This window comes from Camelus bactrianus, chromosome 18 (assembly GCF_048773025.1).
Source record: "Camelus bactrianus isolate YW-2024 breed Bactrian camel chromosome 18, ASM4877302v1, whole genome shotgun sequence".
In the NCBI taxonomy this organism is placed as follows: domain Eukaryota; kingdom Metazoa; phylum Chordata; class Mammalia; order Artiodactyla; family Camelidae; genus Camelus; species Camelus bactrianus.
Genome location: NC_133556.1, coordinates 1616626 through 1629094, shown reverse-complemented (window position 1 = coordinate 1629094; position 12469 = coordinate 1616626). Strand labels below are relative to the sequence as shown.

General features: G+C 53.6%; 1 long non-coding RNA gene across 1 annotated transcript; it reads left to right on the top strand.

Annotated features, from left to right (window-relative positions):
* The first annotated feature begins 1329 nt into the window (after positions 1 to 1329).
* LOC123611939 (uncharacterized) lies at positions 1330 to 8596 on the top strand. Its single transcript, XR_012500225.1, has 3 exons — positions 1330 to 6426; positions 6777 to 6983; positions 8460 to 8596. It is a non-coding gene; the product is annotated as an uncharacterized LOC123611939 (long non-coding RNA).
* The last annotated feature ends 3873 nt before the right edge of the window (positions 8597 to 12469 follow it).

The following is a 12469-nucleotide window of genomic DNA, read 5'->3' as shown; positions in this document are numbered from 1 at the left end:
ACTAGAAAGATAAGAGTAAATTAAACCCAAAGCAAACATAAGAGAAGAAGCAATAAAGACTAATGCAGAAATCAGTGATAGAACGCGGAAAAAGAGAGAGAAAATCAATAAAAACAAAAATTGGTTCCTTTAAAACATCAAGAACAAACAAAAAAAAAACTTCAGCTAGACTGACCAAAAAAAAAAAAAAAAGAGAGAAGATACAAATGGTCAAATTCAGGAAGGCAAGAGGGAACGTCACCAACCCTGCAGAAACAGGCCTGTCAGAGAGCATTATGGCAGCTTCCGTTAGCCAAGCCAGCAGCGTAGGTGACACGCGCACGTTCCCACGAAGAGTCAAAACGCAAAAACTGACTTGAGAAGAAATGGAAAATCGGAAGAGACCTGTGGCATGGAGACTGAACTAGCAACATGGAATCGTCCCACAAACAAACGTCCACTCCAGGTGTTCTCACCGCTAAGCTCCACCAAATATTTAAAGAAAAAATAGTAACAGAGTCTTTCACAATATAAAGGAGGCGGGAACATTTCCCCGCTCATTCTTTGAGGGCAGCAGGGCCCTCCACCAAAGCCAAAGACAGCACAAGAAAACTACGACCAGTGTCCTCGTGGACACCGACGCAAAAATCCTTAACAAAATATTACAAACTGGAAATGTGGAAAAATGCGTTACAGCTCGGTGTTACAGCTCACTTGTGACAACAACCGGGATCCAGACGAAGGACCCATCAGCACTCGGGGACGGAAAACTCACGTTTATTATACCAGCGGGCCTAGAACGGTTAACACTTCAAACTCTGGACCCCGTCTGTAGGGTTACACAGGCCTTTATAGGCTGCCAGTTTTATATTTTCCAACATCATATGCAAATAAAGTACAACAGAAGTTGACCAACCAGGAACAAGCTTTGTAGAAATAGACCAATCAGGAGTGAGAAAAGTAACCAATCAGGAGTGAGCTCCATGCAAATGAAGTACTACAAATGGACCAATCAGAAGTTACGGAAGTGGACCAATCAGAAATGAGAATAACCAATCAGGAGTGAGAGTAATACCCAATCAGGAGTGAAGGAAATAACCAATCGGAAATGAGCTCAGGGAACCAATAGAGTTTGAGGTGTAAGTTAGCCACTTTAGAGGCAGAAAGTGAGATAGAGCCTCTGGGCCAGGGAACCGGCCGGTGCTGGGAGGAGAGCAGCGGCCCTGCCCAGGGGTCCTGCCGGTCTTTTTATGGGGCTCCCCGCCTCAAACACAGGGACGCGTGAAAAGGATCACACACCACGACCAAGCGGGACCTACTCCAGGCATGCAAAGCTGGCCTCACATTCACAAATCAGTTAATGTAGTAACTAGTGTAATAAACCACAGTAACAGAATAAGAGACAGAAACCACACGGTCATATCACCTCAGCAGATGCAGGAAAAGCATCTGGCAGAGGCTGACGCCCCGTCAGGATGAAAACCCACAACAGACTGGAAACAAGGGAATTTCCTCAAACTGATAAAGGCATCTGTGAAAAGCGACAGCTGACGTCGCACTGAATGATGAAAGACTGTATTTTCCCTCTAACACTGAGAACAAAAGAAGGATGTCTCCAGCATACCGAAGGCTCTGGCCGTGGAACAAGGCAAAGATAAAGCGAGACGACAGAAATGAAAGTCACCCGGACTGCAGAGGAAGAAGCGCAACCGTCATGCACGGAGGACGCGGTCCTGCGCGTGTAAAAGCCTCAGGAATCTCCCCCGAAGCTCTTGGAACGAGTACAAGGTAGCAGGGTTTCAGATCAGTACACAAAAAGCAGCCGTGTTTCCACGTGCTAGCAGCGAGCACTCTGAAAGTGAAATTGAGAAAGCAATTCCTTTCACAACCGCATGAGGAATAACTAAACGCTTGGGAACAAATGCCAACGAAAGCAGCGCGAGGCTTGTGTACTGAAAAGACAAAACACTGCTGAGACGAGTTAAAGACGGTTTAAGTAAATGGAGGGACAGTCCACACTCCTGTCTCCCCAGATTGGCCTGTGTATTCAACACGACCTCTATCAAAAATCCCGGTCGGCTCTCTGGGGTGAACATTGACAAGCTGGTCCCGAATTCATATGGAGCTTCAAAGGATCCAGAACAGCTGAAGCAACTTTGAAAGAGAAGAACAAAGCGGGAAGACCGACACTAGCCGATTTCAAACCCTACCATCAAGCCACGTGATCAAGACCGCGGCACACGGGGATGGAGTGCAACCGGGCGGACCGAGAACTCAGAAGTCAGCACTGTGTTTATCATGGTCAAGTGATTTCCAGTGAAAGTACAAAGACAATTCAATGGAGAAGTCTCTTCAACAAATGGTGCTGGGAAGAGCCATAGAGAGAATCTTGTATTCTCGCTCTGAGGGAGAGGACACCTGGCATGGAGCTGCGGTGGCCTCCATCCAACAGCCCGTGGGAAACGCAGGCCCTTATTCCAACGTTCCTCAAGGAAATGAATCCTGCAAACATCCACGTAGCGGACTCTTCCTCATTCAAGCCTTCAGGTGAGACTGCAGCCTGGCTGACATCTCACTGCAGCTGTGAGGGACCCGAAAGCAGAGGACACAGTTAGTTGGTGCCCAGATTCCTGACCCACAGAAACTGTGAGTCATAAACGTGTTTTCAGCTGCTAAGTTTGGGGGTTATTTATTTTGTAGAATTAGATAACTAACACAGTTAGTTATGCTAAAATTTTATTGGATTATATCTTGCAAATATGTTTCCTGGTCTTTTATTTGTTTATTGACTTTGTTTATGACATCTTCTTCCATACAAAATTAAACATTTATATAATTTTTAAAAACAAACAAAAAACGGTGCTGGGACAATTGGATTTTGCAAAAAACAAACAAACCTCACATCCTCTACAAAAATTAACTCAAAATGCAGCAGAGAACTCCATGTAGCAGCTAAAACTATCAAACTTCTATAAGAAGACAGAGGAGAAAATCTGTGATCTTGAGTTAGTTATGACACCAGAAGTACAATCCATAACAGAAAAATGGATAAATCGGACTTCATCATGAATAAAAACTGCTCTTCAAAAGACACCCTTAAGAAGATGAGAAGAGAGGGGTGGGGCTGGAGAGGGAGGGTGCAGCTCAGGGACAGAGCGCGTGCTTAGCATGCGCGAGGTCCTGGGTTCAATCCCCAGCCCCTCTATCAAAAAAAAAAAAAAAAAATTAAAGGAAATGAGAAGACAGCCATAGACAGGGAAAAAAATATTTGCAGAGGATAGATTTGATAAAGGACTCTTATCCAGAATATATAACAAACACAATTCAATAAGAAGATAACTTACTTTCAAAATGGGCAAAAGGCCTGAATAGTTTTATCAAAGAAGATACATAAGCTGGTAATAGGCACAGAAAAAGATGCTCCACATCACTGGTCCTTAGGGAAAAGCAAATTAAAGCCACAATGAGATACTACTTCCCACCTACCAGGACTGCAGAATCCAAGACAATAATAATTATAGGTGAGGATGTGGGGAAATTGGAGCCCTCATGCATTGCTGCTAAGAATGGAAAATGGTGCGGCCACTTTGTAAAACGGTCTGGCAGTTTCTTAAAAAAGTTAACCATAAACTTCCATGTGACCCAGCATTTCAACCCTCAGGAATCTACCCAGGAGAAATGAAAACATGTCCACACACGCAGATGTACGTGAACGTTCGTAGCAGAATCTCCGTTACAGCCTCCACTGGAAACAAGCTAAATGGCCATCAACTGGGGAATGAATGGATAAACAAGATGGGGTCCATCCAGACAATGGAATACTATTCAGCAGCGTAAGAATGGGGTCTGATACCTGCGACAAGGTGAAGGAATCTCAAAAACATGATGCTAAGTGAAGCCGGACACAGAGGGCTACACATTGCAGGATTCCATCCATGTGAACGTTCAGAAAAAGCAGCTTTATAGGGACAGAAACTAGGTCAGTGGTTTCCTGGGGCTCCGGTGGAAGTTGGGACTGGCTAAGTGGGCTTGAGGGAACTTTTGACATGATGGAAATGTTCTAAAATTAGACTGTGGTGACGGTTGCACAACAGTGTAAATTTACTAGAAATCACTTAACAATGGGTAAATTTTGTTATGTTAATTTTACCTCCTCAACAAAGCCATTTTAAAGAAACAAACATGTATTTTTTGTGGTATTGTTGTATCTGTATTTGTTGTATTATTTTATTTTTGTTAAAAATACAATACCATTTGTAATCACTCCAAAAAAAAAAAAAACCTAGGTGCAAATCTAACAAAACACGTTCGGGACTTTTATGCTGCAAACTACAGACTGTCAAAGAGAGAAATCAAAGATTTAAATAATGGCCAGACATCCCTTGTTCGTGGATTAGAAGGCTCAACATGGTAAACGTGTCCTTTCTCCTGAAATTGATAAACAGATTTAATGCAACTCCTATAAAAATCCCAGCAATTTTTTTTGCAGAGATAGTCAAGACTATGCTAAAACGTACGGGGAAAGACAGAGGAGCTCACACAGCTGAAACAATCGTGAAGAAGAATAAAGTCAGAAGTTACTCTGCCCAGTTTCAAGCCTCGTTAGATACCGACAGCGATCAGTGCTCTGTGGGGCTGGTGGGAGGTGGGCATCCGGTGGACGGAGCAGGACAGAGAACTCAGGAATAGCCCTGCGTGCGTACAGCCAGCTGACTTTTGACAAAAGTGCGAAGGCAGTTCAGCGAAGGAAAGATTGCTTTTCAATCGGCGATGCTGGAACAGCTGACTATCCACAGGCCGAAAAGCAACCAATCTAAACCTCAGACCTTATTTTTAAAAATCAACTCAAAATCAATCATGGATTTAAGTATAAAATATCAAAGTGTGAGAAGATAGCCTAGGAGAAAATCTTTAGGACCCAGGGCTTGGTGAAGAGTTCTTAGACCTGACACCAAAGTCATGGTCTTTAAAAGAAAAAAAAATCAGTTGAGCCCCATCAAAATAAAACACTTCTGTTCTATAGAAGACCCTCTTGGAGGAGGGGAAGACAGGCCGCAGAGTGGGAGGAGGCGTTTGCGAACCATGTGTCTGACAAAGGGCTCGCGCCTAGAGCAGGCAGGGACTCTCAAACTCAACATCAGAAAGTCCCAGCCAGAAAACGGGCAAATGACACGACGAGGCGTTTCAGCGGAGGGGATACGCGGACGGCAGACACGCACACGACAGGCGTGCAGTGTCACGAGCTGTCAGCAAAGTGCAGCAGGAGACCAAGGGGAGGCCCCACCACCACCTGTCAGGACAGCTAAGCAGACGGCGGTCAGCATACCGAGTGGGACGGCTCAGCAGGAAGAAGGGACAGTGGTTGTGCAAGGAAGTGTCTGGGCCTCAGGACCCTACACTCAGCGAGGAACACCAATCTCAAAAGGCCACATGGTGTCTGATTCCATTTATATGACATTCTTGAAACGACAACACTGCAGAGATGGAAAACAGATTTGTGGCTGACAGGGGTGAAGGATGCTCGGGTGGGTGTGGCCGTAAAGCGGCAGCCGTGGGGCATCTCTGTGGTGACGGAGCAGCTGTGCTGGTGTTTACACGCGTCTGCACACGCAGTAACATAACACAGCTGTACACGCACATTATACCGAAGTCGATCTCCAGGTTCTGATGCTGAACTGTAATTATTTATAAGACACAACCATTGAGGAAACACAGGACCTCTCTGTGTACTACCTTTGCAACTTCCTCTCACTCTAAAAATATTTAAAAATAAAAGGTTAAAACAACAACATCAAAGCCCAGCACTTACTTTCTATCTCACAAATTCGAGGTAACTCCGCGTGGTGGTCCTGGCTCGGGGTCTCTCATGAGGCTGCAGCCAAAGTGTCAGTGGGGGCTGCTGTCATCTGAAGGCGGGACCAGGGTGGGGGGTCCCCTGCCGGGGCTGCTCCCGTGCCTGGGAGGTGGTCCTGGCTATCACTGGGGGTCTCAGTTCCTTGACAAGAGGACATCCCCTTAGGGCTGAGTGTCCTCCTGGCATGGTGACTGGCATCTCCAGGAGCAAGTGACCAGAGAGAGGAAGGAGGAGGTGCTGTCTGGGGGGCGAGGAGGCTGCCGGGAGCTCCGGGCTCTGAGTGCATGGGTGGGGCTTGCTGACCGGATGGGCCTGCTGGCTGGGGTCCCCCCTCCAGGGCTGCTTGCTGTTACCAGAGAAGACTCCCGTTTCCTGAGTGCAGGGAGGTCTGTCTCCTCTGCTGTCAGTACAGGATCCCTGCCCTCAGTGGGCCTGGGGTCCCCAGGCTGGGCACCTGGTATGTCACCCTCTCAGAACCAGGCTGGGGAGGCTGCATGGAGTCGGGGTGAGGGACATCTGGGACCTGGCTGTCTCTCACTCCCACCCCCGCCCCCTGGTCCCGTCCCTTCTCAGGCCCTCTGAGGACACCGGGGGTAAGTCAGGGTCTGGGGGCTCAGCTTCCCGCCACCCGTTCGGGATTCGCTCTTCTCAGGACAGCTGTGTCATTCACCGCTTGTCATCTGCTTCCAGTTTCTAACATGTGGCTCCTGCCACATCCTCTCCTGTTCTCCTGTACGTGCAGATTTATGCCTTTAAAAATATCTTATCACTGCCGCTTGCGTGAGGCTTCAGAAAGGGGCAAAAACAGACGCTTGTGCTCCATCCACCATCTTTACCCATGGCATCAAAGTTCTTTTGTGTTCCATTTAATGTCGCTGCAGTCAGTTTTGCGTGCTTGTAACCTTGACTGATCCAGGTAAAACTGCCACGTCTGCTCTTCCAGCAGGCACTCAGGGAGCTCTTCCTCTACACCAGGCCCAAGGCCAGGCGCGTGAGACGGGCTGGTCCCTGGCTGCAGCGTGGAGCTAAACAAGGATGTCATAGCAGGACGGGGGGAGGTCCAGACAAAAGGACTCGTCACTTTACCAAAGGGCTCCCAAAGAGGGCTTCCAGCAGGCAGCGCCTCGGACTGTGAAAATGGAATTTCGGGGTGAGAGGCCCAGGCAGACGTGGGAACTCCATGCCAGAATCTGTGCCAGCATCCCTCCCCGTGGGGCTCCCACAAATGGACAAGAGTGCGCTGGAGGGTGGGGCGTGAGTCCCCCAACCCAGAGTGGGCAGGGGCCACGTCCTGCCTCACTCAGCCAGCATCCCGCATGTGTGCACGCATCTGGATTCCGGGTCACCCTCAGAACAGAGGCGGCCCAAGGACAGGCTCAGGTCTGGTGTCCTGGGGGCAGGCCCAGGGGGCTTCAGGGCCTGGGGAGGCTGAGACACGCATCTCCCAATCCCCAGAGGGGCCCCGGGCAGGGAGTGACCTTCCCCAGAGAGACAAGTAGGTGACGGAGCTGAATGCGAACGCGGGCCTGGGGGTGGGCCCCGCCCTGCCAGCTTCTGCTTTGGGTGTGGGGGACCCAGGAGCACCCACGGTGAAGATGAGGGATGTGAGGGCATCAGTGGCCGGGGCGACCAGCCCCCTGCCCTCAGGGGGGCCGCTGGACTCTCAGCCATGCAGGGCTCTGAGCTTCCTGGGCGCACCACCAGCAGCCCGTAACCTGGCTTCTGGGCTGGGCACGCCCCACCCGCTCCACGGAGACACTCTGCCAGTCAGAGGACTTCCACTGTCTGCTCACCCCAGGTGGTCCTCAGGCTTGGGCCCGTCACTGCAGAATGATTCACCGGCTGTGGAATTGCCCACGCGCTCTAACCAGTGAGCCCCAGGCTCAGACAGACGCGCTTGTGTAAGGGCCCTCAGGAGACCTGAGAGGAGGCCCCGAAACGCGGTATTCCTGACCCGAGGCTGCCCCCTGGTGGGAGGCACTGAGGACCAGGCGAGCCCAGTCTCCCACGGCCCCTCCTGGGACCCTGGCCGCCTTGGCTGTTGGCCCCGACTCAGAGCCGGACCCCTCTTCACAGGGGCCCCTCCTTGGGCACATGGTCGGCGGGAGAGGAGCACCAGCCCCGTCCCACCCAGGGGCAGAGGAAGCACTGAGGGTCACCCCCAGGGCTGCAGGGCACGCTCAGCCCTGGCCCCGAATCAAGGGGGCCAGGACAGCGCCCCCGCCTGGAACAGAGCCGAGGTCCTGGGGCGGTGCGGGCAGCGGCCCTGAGGACGAGTGGCTGTGGTCAACCCTCTCCAGCCTCAGCTCCCGCATCTATAAAGCTGGAAGAGCTACGGAAGCCACTCCTCGAAGCTCTGCAGTCCTCCATGGCGGCCACCGGCCCCCTGCGGCTGTCTGCGTGCTTGAAACGTGGCTAGTGTGACTGGGATGTGCTGTGTGCAATACACGGGATTTTGAAGTCTTAGCACACACACACACACAAAAACAAACCCAAACCCGCAAGCAGCCAGACTAAAATATCTTACGAATAATTTTATTTAATTCACAAGTTGAAATGATACTATTTTGGATATATTCGGTCAAATACTAAAATTAATTTCACTTCTTGCTTTTTTACTTCTTAGGGAGGTTATCAGAAAAATTTAAATTAACATGTGGCTCAAAGTGTTGCTGGGAAGACCCAACGAGACGGACCTGGTGGCCGGCAGACCTTGGCGAGTGGTGGCCAGTCCTGCCAGCACAGGCAGAGGCTTGCATTTCCCTGATGTTAGCGACGTCGCGCGGCTTTTCATGTGCCTGTTGGCCATTCCTATGTCTTCTCCGGAGAAATGCCCATTCGAGTCACTTGCCCACTTTTGAATGGGGTCGTTTGTCTTCTGGGTGCTGAATTACAGTTCTGTCAGTTCTGTGTGTTAATCACTCACCAGATAAGCGACGTGCAGGGTTTCCTCCCATTCCACGGGCTGCCTTCCTCCTTGGCTGACAGAGTCTCTCGGTGCTCCCACTCACCTTGGCACGTGGACTGCCCCAAGCCTCTGTCCCTGTACCTGAGGAAAGGACCTGCTGGCTGTTCCCCTGTCCCTGATCACAGCCAGTGTTAGGCGCCAGCTGCATTTTCCTGCACTTCTAGCTGGTCCCCCGACGGCCTCTCCCTCCGCCTGCAGCCCAGGCATGCGCGCGCGCGCGCACACACGCATATCCCAGGCACGCGCGCGCGCGCACACGCACACCCCCAGGCCTGTGGGCGCGCACACACACACACACACACACACGCACATCCCAGGCACGCGCGCGCACACACACGCACACCCCCAGGCCTGTGCGCGCGCGCGCACACACACACACACACACACGCACATCCCAGGCACGCGCGCGCACACATGCACATCCCCAGGCCTGTGCGCGCGCGCGCACACACACACGCACATCCCAGGCCTGTGCGCGCGCGCGCACACACGCACGCACACCCCAGGCGTGTGTGGCCAGGCCGCACGCCCAGTTGCTGCCTCCACACCCTCCTTACTCTCCTAGTGCACAGGGCTCGGAGAAAGGCCGGGCAAAGTGGATGCTGCTGGCAGCCAATTCTTACATAACACACGAGGTGCTTGGTCAAGACAGAACACGTTGCCATTCAAGACACGACCAGCCTGCTGAGTGGAGCAGACTTCAGCTGCTTCACCAGCTGAGAGGTCTGGAATTTCTCAAAAGCCCTGAGCAACGGCTACAGAATCTTTTGTCCATTTGTCTCAAAAGTTCTTCAGGAACAGAGGCAGAAGCTGACCGGAAGGACTGCTGATTTGCCCAAAGCAGTGACAGGACGGGGGCTGGGCTGGGGCAGGAGCCAGGCTCTGACCTCCACTCTTGCCAGCTTCCATATGAGTTTTTCTGTAATCCGGGGGAGACACACACAGCGGCTGTCTCCTGAGATCTAAACCCATTTAATGTGGAAGAGGCCACAGGTTTGTGTGGCTCCTGAGTTCGAGGGAGGCAGATTTGGCTCGACATTAGGAAAAGATTATAAACACCAGACCTCCAGCCAGCAGGGGCAGTGAGGTAGTGAGCCTCCCGCCATGGCAGGCATGCAAGCACAGCTGACCCAACCTGCCAGGGAGGCTGCCGTGGGTTCCAGGGGACACCAAGGCCTCCTCCCACTCAGACGTCTTCTGGTCCCAATTCCTTCACCTACACAGGTTTTAGACGTGTCACGCAAGATGACCTCATGGGAGCTGGGGGTGCACCAGGGAGCAAACTCTGAAGGGGGCTCTGCTGAATAACCTCTATGCTCCCCACGCGGTTCCAGGTGGGAGCACAGCCTGTTGGGTGGGGAGACGCAAGAGGGAGGGGCCTTGGGGAAAGCCCGTGGCCAGGACGTGCAGGCACCTGTGGTCTGAAGGAGCCGTCCTGGGGGAAGGATGGATTAGAAGCACCAAGGGGAGGCTGTGAGGAGGCTGCTGCCCCTGCCCGGTGCGGGTGATGCAGCCTGGGTCTGGCCTCTGCCCTCGGGGATGGTGGGCCGCGGGCAGCCTTGGACATGGGTGGGAGCGTGTTCACGAGGGCCTGGTGTGGCAGGAGCACCCACAGGCACCCACGTCCAAGCCCCTGGGGAGACCTGGCACCAACTCAACACCCACCAGCCTCCCCACCACCCAGCTGCGGCCCCGGTGACGTTCAGGTCCTTCCAGCTTATCCGGAGAGTGGGCCCAGGAGGCCAGCACAGAGCAGAGGCAGAGAAGTGCTCGCCAGGTCCCAGAGCCCTGGGGAGGCAGGGCCCGGGGCCGAGACCCAATCCCACAGCACGTGGGGCCACAGCGGGGAGGCTCTGGAGGGCGATCTTGACTTGCTCTCAGCTTAGAACCCCACGGCCAAGGCCTCAAGGAGCTCAGAAAGGCCCCATCTCTGGGCTGTCTTAGCAGAACACCTCTAGGCTTGCGTCCCACCTCTACCCACATCTGGGCCCAACTCCAGGCCAGGCCAGGAGCTACCGTGCTGCCTGGTCCTTCAGCCAGGCTGGAGCAAGTTACAGCTCAGGCAGGGGAGGGCAGGGGGTGGAGGGCCAGGGCTGCCTGGGCTCTCGTCGGCTGTGGGCACGGGCTGCCCGCCTCCCAGGAGGATATAGGGACGTGGAGAATGCGGCTGGGCACCCACCTGCCCCGGGCTGACGCTGCCCAAATGTCTTTGGACCAGGACGGTTCTTTTTGAATATGCCCTTGCGGTCGGCCCTTCACGGGGCACCGGAACTGGCTCTGGGAGGAGTTCCCGGCCAGCTGGAGTGGGAGGCCTCGGACATCCCCGTCATGTTGGCAGATAAGGAACCAGCAGTCCTGTGCACAGAGCACCCAGCTCTCCCTGGCTGTCACCCAAGTGGTGTGAGCTCCGCTGGGCAGGAAGGGGCCCCCAAGTTAGTTAACACATTTCCAGCAAGACTTTCTTGGCTCCCCGAACAGGCGCTGCTGCTCCCCTGGGTGGGACGGGGTTAATGCCCCGGCCACTCCCTTGGCTGGCGAGGTTTTTCCTAAGCGCTGGATTTTTCCTCTCTCCTCCCCTCAGCTCTGGGCCTCTCTGCCAACACTCAGTCTCCTGCGCCGCCCCTCCCCCAGGACATTCGGCCAGCTGTCGGCTACGCGCCCTTTCCGCAGACTCCGGGGTTTTCCATCCATCGTCACCAGTCTGGGGCCGAGGCATCCTGGGCCTGCTGTCGTCTTCTTCCAGCCGCGTCTGGTCCTAGGTTGGCTTCTTCTGGAGGCTGGGCCTGACACCACAGCCCCTGTGGCTGCCGGGCCCACATGTGGCCTCAGCAGACGCGGCAGGCGGGGGAGGGCCGGGTCCGTGCCCGGACGGCAGGCGCTCCCAAGCAGTGCTGTGAGTGAAAGGCTGGGGCCGGCAGGGCTCTAGGGCCCGAGCACCGGGTCGCTGGGCAATGGCGGACCTGAGCAGGGCGCCACAGCCTCATCGGGTCTCAAGCCCCATCTGGGAAACGGCGCCAGGAATCCTGTGTGTGTGGATTCTGGTTCAGCGCACGACTCTTCAAGAACCTTCCACAAGGCCCCGGCCTTTCCATCAACACGCTTTCCCCCAAATGAGTCCTTCCTTGGGAAGCCCAGTTTCAAGGCAGCGTTTTCCTTGGAGGGTGACACCAGCGGACACGGATCCCCTGCGGTCAGGATGAAAGAGGGCCCCTCATAGAGAGACAAGCACCCATTAGCAGGGTGCCCGGCGGGGGCAGCTGGAGGAGAAGTGACACACAGGAACAGATTTCAGGAGACACATTCGCCTGAGCCAGACACAAGACCGGGGAGCCCAGCCCCTTCCAGCTCCCGACTTGGGCTGGGCCACAGAGCCCCCAAGGCCGGGATGGCCCGCTCACCGTGGTCCGCCCCCCACGATGTCCTGCCCTGACCCCCTACAGTCTCCTCATTCCACGCCCTGCCCCCTCCCGAAGTGCTGTGGAGCTCTGGGCCCTGGGAAACAGTTTTGGAAGATTTCAGAACCAAAACAGTTTTCAACCAAACCTTTTAGAAACCCAGACCACTTTAAAAGCCAACCCACTTTGAAACCCGACACTTTAAATCCACTTTTCAAAGACGTGCCCCAAAGTTTTGAAACAATTTTTTGGAAACCTACTGGAAGCAAGAGG